We start from the raw sequence: 12,382 nt of genomic DNA on the forward strand, positions 1-12,382 counted from the left end.
TGGGGCGATGGAGCCGGGAACGGAGGGGAGGAAAGGGCAGGAGAGGAGAGGAGGAAAAAGCCGGCGGGGAAGGAGTGTTAGAAGGAAAGGGGGAAGGCTGCAGCTCTTACATGGGAAAATACGGGCTAATCTCCTGATGGTGTGCGTGTGATAAGAAGTGTGTGCGCGCGCGCGCGTCTGCCTGCGAGCTGCTGATCCAGCATTTTGATCGCAACAGTTCGGGAGCTGGTCTACAGCGAGAGTAAATGTGACCGGAGTACCAAGCAGCTCATCCCGGCTGGGTTAGGTCAAACGGAGAGACAGGAGCTCCAGTCCTTACGCGGTGTCTTAAGTGGGAAAGTTTTGGGGAGGGGGTGCCTTCTGGGGGCAGGGAGAGATGGTGCACACAGAGCCTGTGGGAGAAAGAGAGATTTCCTATTCTGCTTTTTCCTCTCCGCCCTGCAGCTTGAATAAATTCCTTCAGACAAGACAATTTTGTGCCACGTTTAAATTATGTCAGCACCAGACATGCAAAATCTCTTTGGTAATGTTTCTTTTACAGTCCTGGAACATGGCATGTGATTTAAGTACTGATCATTAATATTATTAATGCTAACTGGAAGTGAGGTTTATTGCACTCAGTCTGTGTTTACACCATTTAATAGTAACAACAGTCATGTTCAGAATTAAATTACAAAGCTACTTCATTGGAGTTTTTTTAAATAAGACTTTCCATATTTTCCCCATAATGCAAAGTCTTAAAACCAGAACACTACTGAAAATTTTCTCAAGGGATAAAAAATGGATTGGAAAGTATCTAGCAAGATCGAGTTTTCCATCCTAACATTTCAAGCGTATTCTTTAAGGAAAAGTGCTTCGAATCAGTGCTAACTCGGTAGGTTAAATATAGGCTGAGTGCTAGAATGTATGCAATAATGTGCTTCACAAGGAAGACAATGAAGGCATACCCCCAAAACAGCCATGCCCCCTGACTACCTCTAGGCTACATCCACCTAGTATACATCTATATTACCAAGTCATGTGGATCAATCTGATCCGATCACTTGGTGCTGAGGACCTGAATGATGTTCACACTTTTCCATAGGTTTTTCTTCAGATTCACTGCAGCCTGGGCCTATGGACTGAGGGCCACATAAGCACTCAGAATGCATACTCAGGTGCACTCCTGGCGCCTGTCTTCTGCTTTAGTGCCATCTGCATCCACTTTGTGTACTCACCACTGCTGGGTAAACCAAAACGTCGTAAGTGAGGATGGTCTGGAGATTCACTCCAAAAGCGTGCTCTTGATCCACTCCAAAACATGAATGTGAATGTGCCCACGGGGTGGCTGACAGAAAGGGAGCTGGTGTGACTTTCCCAAGGCTGAGAGCTGGAGCCTGCTCCGCAGCATACCATTCTAGCACCCTCCTCTCAAATCAGCTTTCTGCCTGGTGCCAAGCCTCCACCCCGGAGCGTGCACAAGCTCTCTGGTCTCTACTTGTGCAAGGAGCTATGCACTTCTAGACGGGTGCAGACACTCTTCATTTACCGCCCTTGTGCCTTCTTGGCTCCGGTATTTTACCTCCTGCTATTCATTTTACCAACACCTGAAATGACAGGGAAACCAAGCTGACATTGTGACATTTGAACCGCACTCTTGGTGTAAAGAAAGAGAAGAATCGAGTACTGTTATTAAATCCGCAATTGCCTGAAGACCCGGTCTGACATTCTTTCCTTAGCCAAGGGCCTCGGTTATAATGAAACTGTGATAAATGTGTCTAAATTAGGCATGTGTTGGGATTAGACATGGGTAGAAATTGCTTGGCATTAAAATGACTGTGGAAAAACTTCTGTTTCACACATGTAAACAGTTTCTCAGTTAAAACTGGCTTTGTAAAGCTAGGGAGAAGCAAACAAGGATGCATTTATTCATGCAGTTTCTCTCTTCCATGGTATATGCCAAGGTCCCCAAGTCAGTGTTTGCTTTGCTAATGGCATCTCTACAGCAGTTCATTTACTTCCCTTATATGGCCTTTACATTCACTCCCTGAGCTGCTGCCATTCTGCATTCCCTCATGGAAACTGAATGCTGAATTCTGCATCTCTCCTGAAGCATCTTATCTTGCCAACGGTCTCTGAATGCCCCCGCAAGCTGGCTGCATGACTTAGTCACTTGTAGGGATGTAGTGAAAAAAGCTTTTTTTCTCAATCCATTTTCTGTCAGAGAAGGAGTTTTGTTTTGATTAGAAACAAATTAAACACATTGTGTGTGTAAGTTAACATCCAAATCCTTACTCCATTTTTTCCCTAATGTTTACAACTCAGCATGCTTCAACTGTATCAACATTTGCTGCCCCTTTCAGGGAACATTGTGCTTAGAAGCATTTTTACTGGAAAAGTTAGCCGAAATATTTCAATCCACATCTACCCTGTCTGAAAAAAGAAGGGAGTTATTACACGGTGCTTCAGGATTCACAATCTCTCTTGTAACCACAAAAGCAGAGAGACCTCCTCAGAGCAGAGCGATAACAAAAGTCCAGGTCCCCAGGCTCTTGTCTATACTGAAATAGCAGGTGGTTTTAAAATTGGTTCTGGTGTTTTGAAATTTAAGACAATACGCTTATGAGAAAACTTCAGAGTTGGTCGAGGGAACCTGAGCTGCAGATTCCCCACTGCTGGAACCACTGGAAGTCAGACTGGATCAAATACCCACGAATATGCTGTCAGAAAACTACCCTAGCAGGGAGACGGGAAAATATGCTTATAGATTTTACCATTTCTCTTCTCCTCAATCCATTGACTAAGCTGCTGTTACAGCTGGGGCCCTACAGACTCGATGGAGCTCATTAGCACAGCAGAATAAAGAGAGAAAATCCTGCCACTGTACCTAAATCAATCCCGGCTAATATACACATCACAGGCTCGGCCACAGAGTCTTTCATTACAGCATATCCTGTAAGACAGTCCACCGTCATATAAAATGCCATAGGGGAGTACGTATGTTCCCAAACCCCAAGGAAAACGAAGCAGCTAGCGAACCTCCATCTCATTCTTCAGTCTTTGACGAGAAAAAGAAACAAGACGTTTTTATCTTCTGGGACACCATCTGGTTTTCTCTTGTGTGGTCCACAGGAGAGTGATCGTGCCGACATGGTTCCGAGCATCTTACAAAACTGGATCTTCAGGTCGTGTCTGTACTTGATTTTAAATGAAAAAGAAAGGTGTAGGCACAACAATAGACTTGAGGCTAAGTACTGGGAGCAACAGAAAGTCAACCCAATTATTCAAATACAGCCACTAAAAACCAAACAGACAAGTACTGTTAGGGAAATCATCTGAGAATTAATATATTTGCCTGAAATTATGTCCAATCTACAGCACCTGGAAAAAAAAAATCAACTGAATGGGCAGAAAAAGTCTAACACCTGCAAATTTCTCAGAGGAAGGTAAGAAAACAAATTCAAGTCACTAGATCCTAATACATCCATATGGTGTCTCTTCCTAGTCAAACACATTGCATGTTTTCTACTGCGGGTGGAACTAGACTCCCGAGATTTTGGGCTGTCACGTCTAAACCTGAATCCTGGCCTAAAAACTTAGCTCTAAACAAAAGATCCTCTCTCCACTTCCATTCCAATACTATATTGTGATTAGTACTTATTTTTATGGTGGTTCTCATGGTGGTAAATTTTATAAATCGTACTATTGACAGTTCATGAACAGAACTTAACACATTTCTGAAGGACAGTTGTCTTACTGGATATAATGCTGTTGTTGTTAACATCCGTCTTTTAATCTCTGGATGCACATACAAATAACACGTCGATGTAAAACAAAAAAGGGAAGCGTCCTTTATTATTTGCCATAAACTCTCCTTATGTTGTTTCATCTGTATAAAGTTGTTACTTATCATCTATTATATAAAAGCCACCAGGTGGTCTGCGTTTTGCAAGGCTCTAAAATAGTAGCTACAGCAAATCAAGCTACTGCTTATCTCTTTTGTGTCCTGTTGCTGACAAGCTTGGTGGCTGTGGGAGAGGCTGGAGAGGTTTATTCCGCATCAGCCCCACGGCTGAAAGGAGGAATGCCTGCTCTGCCCTCTCAAACACTGCCAAGGTGATGGAGCTCTGAGACGACAGGCCCCAGACCCGTCCTCCTTCGACGGGGAATTGGCTTAGTCCTGCACAAACTCAGGAAAAACACGTGGGTGATTTCAATCCTAAATTTCCACTGTTCCCAAGTGGACTTTGAAAAATAAGGAACGTCTGGATGATGAATGAGCAATTTCCCAGTAAGAAATGCTCATCTACTGGCAGACTGTTTTCTGTGCATATAGACCCAATACAAATAATCTAATCGTGGCACCTTATTTACCAGGGGAACATCTGTCTATCTTCCCTAGCTGCTGTTAAAGAAAGATGCGGGGAATATACAAAGAGAATGTCTTGCCACGGTGTTTTCTTGCATTTCGTGGCGTGTGTGTGCGTGTGTGTGTGTTCGGAGAAATGAGATTGTTTAACGACGCATGCAACAGTAAGAAGATTTTTTCCTTTTAATTTAAAGCCTCGGTTAGGGATCGGCTTTCAGCTGAGCATCACATTTGAAAACCAGGGCCAGAAGCGTGCTAGTCCCCAGGTTCTCACAGCCGGCGGTGTGCTCGGCACGGCAGGGGAGGGAGCGGAGCTCCGCGCTGCTCGACAGTGACACTCGCTGGGCGGCCGGGAGCGGGGGCGCGGAAAAAAAAAAGGCTTCACACCTCCCGGGGCCCTGTGGAAACGGCATGGGTTTGGTCCTCGCCCCCCCCCGAAGCGTTTGATGCGGGCTGCAGACGGAGAAGGGCGTGTGCGTGAAAAGTGGGGGCAGAGATCAGAGCTTGTTTCTGTTCTCCACAAAATTTGTGTTCTTCGTTACCGCCCTGTGCCACTATCTTGAGGTTCCTGGGGTGCATTTGCAGAACATACAACGGTGACTTTAGTGGCACAGTTCGCATAAACTGTGTGTACCTGTGAACAGGATGCAAGGCAGCGTTGCGTTGCTCCCCCCAGCTTTTTGCCGCAGAACCGGAGCGGAGCTGCCTCTCCCCCTGAGCTCTAGCCATCATTTGCATCTAGGTCACCATATTAGATCACATTCCCAAGGATGAGGCTAATGATTTCTGGGGGTTTTAGAAAGGAAAGCTGAAAATCCTCTTGTTGGGGACAAAGGCCAATTCATTTTACAAGTGGAAGCTCATTTCCTCCCCATCATACCCTGAGGTTTGTACAGATCTCAGGCACTCCGTGAAGCTGGAACCTCTGAAATCTCGCACGGATTCATTCACAGAAAAATTGTAATGCCAACTTTTGTCAGCTGAAACCCAAACAGTACCCACTTTCCAGTGTATCAACGTCCGAAACATGTTCTTAGTAGGGGAAGGACCAAGCTCATTTTTTTAAAGCTCTCTATAAGGCTTGTCAGTAGGAAATCCAGTACATATATAGCATTCATATACCTACATGGGTATGCATTTATGTATTATACATATATACCTATACCTCCACATGTTAAAAATCGGCACAGGGAGTACCTGAGACCCAGATTGGACTGTAGAGCCCAGGCTGCCTGCCCTGCACTGCACATGGGGAGCGACAGGCACCTATTCAGCCACAGCAGGTTGAATCGTGTTCTGGCCATGCCTCGCGCTCACAGGGAAGCTGCAGCAAGCTGAAGAGGGGTGTATCTTGGTCTGTGTGTCTGCGTTAATCTTTGGCTTTGGCCCCATGTTATCCTTCCAAATTACAATTTGTTCTTCCTATGTCATTCAAATGCATCGCTTCCTGTTTCCACCAAAAGCTGCGTGTTCTGGGAAGAGCTCTTAACTGCGTGTAAAAGGGGTCTCTCTATATTATGTTGTAACAAAATAACCTAGGCATAGATTGTGCTTCTGCAATATAACTACATATTTCAATATTCCTTTTTGCGATGAAAAAGGTAATTAGCAATATCATTACAGTTGCCACTTATAAGGGGGAAGATAGTAATTCCATTAATGTGCTCACAGGAACTTCATTTATATTACCTCTTAACCTTTACAAGGATATTATCATTCCAATAATTAATTTCTTTTTGCCATTTAATTTGCAGTTTACCATTTTCAAGCAAAATTACCCATTAAACTGAGGACTCTTTTAAAAAAAAAAATATCCTTCACACAAATATACACCACAAGCCATCCTTAGAGAAGCTAGACATTTGCTAAGCCACTTTCACGTTTGTCTGAGAAGAGAGGACTATGATAGTTCTGTGTATTAAAGATCTGCCCATCGCTTGGGCCTTTAACCATCTGGAGGAAAATGAGGCAGAGTGGGGCTGAGGCAGTGATGAGGGAACTAATTCTTATTCTCTTCCTCCAAATACAGGAAGGCAATGAGTCCTTCCTCTCTGATTGATGCAGTGGGAGTTGTCTTTCCTCTTTCTTCACAACCATCTTGTTTCTTCAGCTGAAGTTAATTTACGCCAATACCCATCCATGAGTGCTTCTGTTAACTTCAGTGACTGAAAAAAGAGAGGAACTTCGGCTCAGCCTTGTAAAACACAGAAACTCTGTCCATGAATCACCAAGAACTTAAGCACATCTTCAAGTCAGTGACCAACACTTTGGAGAATGGAGCTCAACACACGTATTCCTGCTCACACTCAGGTCTCTAGTAAAACAACTATTCATTTCAATGAATCAGACACAAGCCGATATTCCTGTGGTGGCGTGCTGGCATACTATCTCTGCTACTAATAATAAAAATTGTGTCCAAATCTCATCATGCTAAAAGAAAATTGGATTAATATTGGTATCTGAGAAGGTGGGTAATGCATCCCAAGTAGGCATATCTATGATAGAGTGAAACATACCTCTGAGAGATGGATTTGCATGGGAGAATGGAGAGGAGGTGACAAAATGAATAAAGAAAGGAGATACAGGAGAAGAGGAAACAGAAGAAGCAGGTATGAACTAGACTGCACCATTGATTTATGAATGAAATCTAAAAGTTTGTTCTGATTCAGGTGCAAAAATCAAACTAGCCCTTAGGCAGTTCTACCTTTGCAACTGGCAAGTCCATGATATGTCACCCAAAATGATATGTGTCTGGATGATATGTCACATGCCTACAGGCACCAAGTGGATCATTTTACTGTGAAAATAAGACATTTTATTTATTTTATGGTAAAATCAAACATCCTTTTTTTTTCCACCCCCTTCTCCATGAGTGTAAGGAGAGTCTGGGCTTACACCAGCATCCAAACACAGTGTTTCCTTTCTGCAGCACTGAAGCTGGGGCATGCTCTCAGTATTGTTTGCAGACAAGTCAAAAGACACAGTCAGACCAATGGGGTAAAAAAAAATAAGTGTCTAGTCAATGGTCCATCATAAAAGTTTGCTATGCAGCCAGCGGAGAGGACTAGGTAGGAATCTTAGGATGACTTGCCTTCTGAAAGTGCCTTTCTTTCACTCCTCTGATAGGCGGGAGGTCTGGATGCTTAGCTATGGACTTCACCCCTGACTTTTAGATGGTAGAAGACTGGTGAGATGTGTCCCATCATAAGTACTTAACTTTGTCTTCAAGTCTTCAGGTATCCAAGAGAGTGAGAAGAGATTCAGGCCACTTAATATTCAGAGCTCCCTATATCAGCAGTGGATCAGCAATCACACCACTAGTAAAGCAGCAAAATAGTCTGCTTTTTGACCGGTGGAAGGAAAGCCTAGCTCCATGCCAGCATGGGCATTTCTTGCCATAAGCTTTCCGCAGTGAGGCACAAATATTGCTTGAAGACAATCTGCTAATTTCTGCCAGTTAGCACTGCAGTCTGCAATCTGGTTAAGGCACTTGATGCTTCTCTTTAAGGTGTTACTGTGCCTATATTATTACGACTCTGGACTTTATCACATAAAAGGCCATGTATCGGACAGAAGTAGAAAGAAGCTACTAATCATCAAAATTAACATTAAAATATCCTTTCAAAACCTCCAGATTGGCAGTTCACTCAACATGACATTTGCTTTTTGAAAGGCGTGTGCTCTGCATGCACAACGTTTTAAGGTGTCATTGTTTAAGGCAAGTTGACAGTGATGGGTGATGTATAAACATGCTGACAATATTCTGAAGAGAGCTCTACCTGCATGGACAAGAAAGTCCTTGCTAGTTTGCATGCAAGAGGAAGCTTGGGGCCTATTCTGGGGATCTTGATAGTCTCTTGTAATTAATACTGTACTTGGAGGTTGCTGGAAGTGCTCCTTGAGCTCCTGCCAGGGAATGAGTGCTTCACAAAGCTGTTGACGCCGTGCTGTACACCAGCCGAACCAACCTACTCAGCTGCAGTTGATGCTGACACAGAACTCCTGCATTGGCAAAACCCTCATCTGAGCAGCAAAATGCACAACGCTTTTTCCTTCCAATGTAATCACTGAGCGACATCAGTACTATCCAGCCATCTGACAGCCGCATCACTCAGCATGGCAAGGCTGAGCTGTCTTCCTTCTGCATTTCAAAGCAGGCAGCCCATCACTGTGCTCCCGCCTGCTGTCCCACAGCCACCCGACGGGGCTTGGGACAGACTAAGTTGCTACCACTCTACCCCTTCTTGGCAGAGCTGCCCAGACTTATTCCAGCCTCCCTATTTCAGATTGCAAATGGATAAATATGCACCAGAGACGCCAGAGTTTAGAAACAAGGTTGCTTCCTTCAACCTTCGCCTTCCTTTGGGGACATAACTATTGGCTTCCAGTGCGTCAGTCATGGGGATGCCAGCCCTGTAATAATGCCATGAAGGCAAAAACGACGACCAGAAAAGGATGGCAGATAATTTTACCAGGAAACTGCAGGCTTAAACATATTTCTTCTGGAGGTGAGCAGATCTTTGCAGAGAAATTGTTTGCAACTCATCTGCAGTGAGTGCGACCAGTGTCAGCCGTTAAGTAATAAGTTATTTTTATCCACTGCAACTCTCCAGCATCTCTGAGGGTGATGGCATTTCGCCAAGGCTTTGGGAGGCCTGCATGAGCTGACACACAAAGATGAATGGTTGAGGCAAGCCCGGAGGACACTTCTGAGTCAACTTTACACAGGGAATCAAATCCAAATATACCAGGTAGCTCCACATTGGAGTTGCTGAGAAGTTGTTTTGCTTCCCTCCTGACAGATGTCAGAGAGTGTGACTTCTGGCATTTTGGAAACTTTTACTTTTCCTGCTATAGCAATAAAGTTCCATTAAATTCATCCAAACAGAATTCCTATGAGCACTAAGGAAACCTGTTTATGACACCCGTACCTGTAAAATTAGGTTGATGCTGTAATGCTGCTATGAAAATAGCCATGTTTATCAATATTTTTATGTGACTTGCACTAGCAACATCTCTAAGGTGCAGTTTCACAAGATGATGGATTTTGTGGTGAAGCTCTTGCCCCTATGCCACACCATTGCTTGTCCCCTCAAGAGTTCCTTGTTCCCTTGTGGTTCCAGGTTCACTTTTGCCTGACAAAATTGTCAGCTGCCATTTAAAAGGGAGGTCCTATCCCCCAGTTTTCCTTGGCCATATACTCTCGTCCCTTCTGTGCCAATATGAACATTTGTGCAGGATTTGCTGGGTTAGCAAGGTGAGAAATCTACGATCTTGTGCAGCCACATCCCAAGGAACAGCTACCAGATCCAGTATAGCAGTTATTAACGCTAAGGACTGTACTTTGGATAAATACTGTACTTTGGACTATGGTAAAGAAATTGGCTGGAGCTGAGAGAAGCCAGTCGTACTACCCTGCATGCATGGCAGAAGTGTGTCAGGGGTAGATGAAAAAAGAAGGGCAAAAGTTATGCAAGTTTAAAAGGGAGCTTTGGAAAAAATAAATAGGCTTCAAAACAGAGACCAGCCAATCAGTGCAATAGAGAAAATGAAATGGAAAAGGCTGCAGAAATGCACTTCATTATCCATTTTATTACTGTGTCTATATTTATGCATCTCTTGTTCTGCCAAGCAGAGTAATAGTACCTGGGAATCTTGTATGAATCCTGAATGACAGCAATATATGCTACATTTGTCACGTGTCTCCAGTGACATAAACTGTAAACACAAAGTGACTATAATGGTTGGGTTCTGGGGAAAACGAGAATTGCCTAAGCTATGAAGGCATTTCAGTGATGAAAAGTTATGGTTCATCACTAGCTGTGGGAGCTTAAGGCAGTAGTCTGGATTTCCATTAAAGGATCGCAATGAACAGTCTGTTCACAGGAAACACGCCAGAAAAGTCAAGGGAAGAAAAAACTAAGAGATTTGACTGAGATCCATAAGATGTGGACAGTTGACCCACAAGTCTGGATTAAAAGACAGCAGTTGGAGGAGCTCTTGAAAAAGGCAACTCTGCCAAGTTTGCCGCAGTTATGGTCTGTGTTAAAACTTGTGCTGCTGAGGTACTTACTCAAAAGGCATTTTTTCTAATGCCATCATTCCCATGATTTATTAGATCTACATTTGGCTTCTCATGATCCATGTCATGGCCATGTCATGATCCCATAGATGGCCTTGTGTTGATTGGCTGATGTGGAGGCACCGCCCAGTAATTTAGGTATAATTCTCTAGAGTTTCTTTGCTAGACACTGACCTCAGCTGAGATCAGGACATAGCAAAGGGTTCTGTTTCTTTGCCTGATGGTGAATAGCTGTATTTTTTGTTCAGTTGTTTGGGTTATTTTTATTTCATCTATAAAACAGAACACATTCCAGAGACTTTTTGCCAGCAGGACATAGGCAGTCATTGCTTGATGAGAAAGAATAGCTGGTCTGGCATACACCATTAGCGTTATATCAGGTGTTACTCATGTTCCACTTCTACTTTTTTTTTGGCAAAAATATTCCCCTTCATTGCTATATTGTTGTTATCACGCCAACAATAATCTCCCATATTACAGATCTCATCGGCATACCAACAGGAACGTGCAAAGGAAGATAAGCTTTATACCTCTGCCACAGAGACACAGGAGCCACTAAGGTGATGCAGCTAGTCAGCCACAAGCAGATACTAGTTCTCCTGGCTCCACCATCTAAGCCATTTGTTTCTTCTTTTCTAGGTGAAATTTGGGCCCTCACTGAAGTGAGTGGCAGCACCATGACCGATGCTATTGACCTTGCCAGGGATGTGGCCATGTAGTTTAGATGACCACTTCTTAAGAGAAGTCCTGTATTCTGTAGAGTTCTAGAGCCAAATATATTTAGATTAAATCCTATTAGTTTTGCTGACACAGTATTTCGCTTGAAATCAATGGTTAGGTTTTTTTAGCAGGAGATGAAAAGGAAGATTTCATGTCTTTGGTATGCATTAAAGTGCATACTGTACTGCTAGTGTTATCTTTTCAGTGAGTTATAACAAACAGGAGTTTTACAGCTCCTCAACCAGGTGGCTGATTCAGCATCACATGTATGATAGAATTAAATCTCGCCAGGGACATCAAAGGCAACAAGAAAAGCTTCTATAGGTACATCAGTGATAAAAGGAAGAACAAGGAAAAAGTGGGCCCTCTCCAGAACGAAACGGGAGACCTGGTTACCTGCGATATGGAGAAGGATGAGGTACTCAACAAATTTTGCCTCAGTCTTCACTGACAAGTGCTCAAGCCACACCGCCCAAGTCGTAGAAGGCAAAGGCAAGGACTGGGAGAATGAAGAACCGCCCACTGTAGGAGAAGACCAGGTTCGAGACCATCTGAGGAACATGAAGGTGCACAAGTCCATGGAACCTGATGAGATGCATCCGTGGGTCCTGGGGGAACTGCCAGATGAAGTTGCTAAGTCACTACCCATCATATTTGAAAAGTCGTGGCAGTCCAGTGAAGTTCCCACTGACTGGAAAAGGGGAAACATAACCCCCATTTTTAAAAAGGGAAAAAAGGAAGACGCAGGGAACTACAGGCCAGTCAGCCTCACGTCTGTGCCCAGCAAGATCATGGAGCAGATCCTCCTGGAGACTATGCTAAGGCACATGGGAAATAGGGAGGTGATTGGTGACAGCCAACATGGCTTCACTAAGGACAAATCGTGCCTGACAAATTTGGTGGCCTTCTATGATGGGGTTACAGCGTTGGTGGATAAGGGAAGAGCAACTGACATCATCTACACTGGACTTGTGCAAAGCATTTGACACTGTCCCACACGACATCCTTGTCTCTAAATTGGAGAGACATGGATTTGACGGATGAACCACTCGGTGGATAAGGAACTGGCTGGACGATCGCACTCAAAGAGTTGCAGTCAATGGCTCGATGTCCAAGTGGAGACCAGTGACGAGTGGCGTTCCTCAGGGGTCGGTATTGGGACTGGTGCTGTTTGACATCTTTGTCGGCGACATGGACAGCGGGATTGAGTGCACCCTCAGCAAGTTTGCCGA

This window comes from Pygoscelis adeliae, unplaced genomic scaffold (assembly GCF_000699105.1).
Source record: "Pygoscelis adeliae isolate BGI_AS28 unplaced genomic scaffold, ASM69910v1 Scaffold32, whole genome shotgun sequence".
Classification (NCBI taxonomy): Eukaryota; Metazoa; Chordata; class Aves; order Sphenisciformes; family Spheniscidae; genus Pygoscelis; species Pygoscelis adeliae.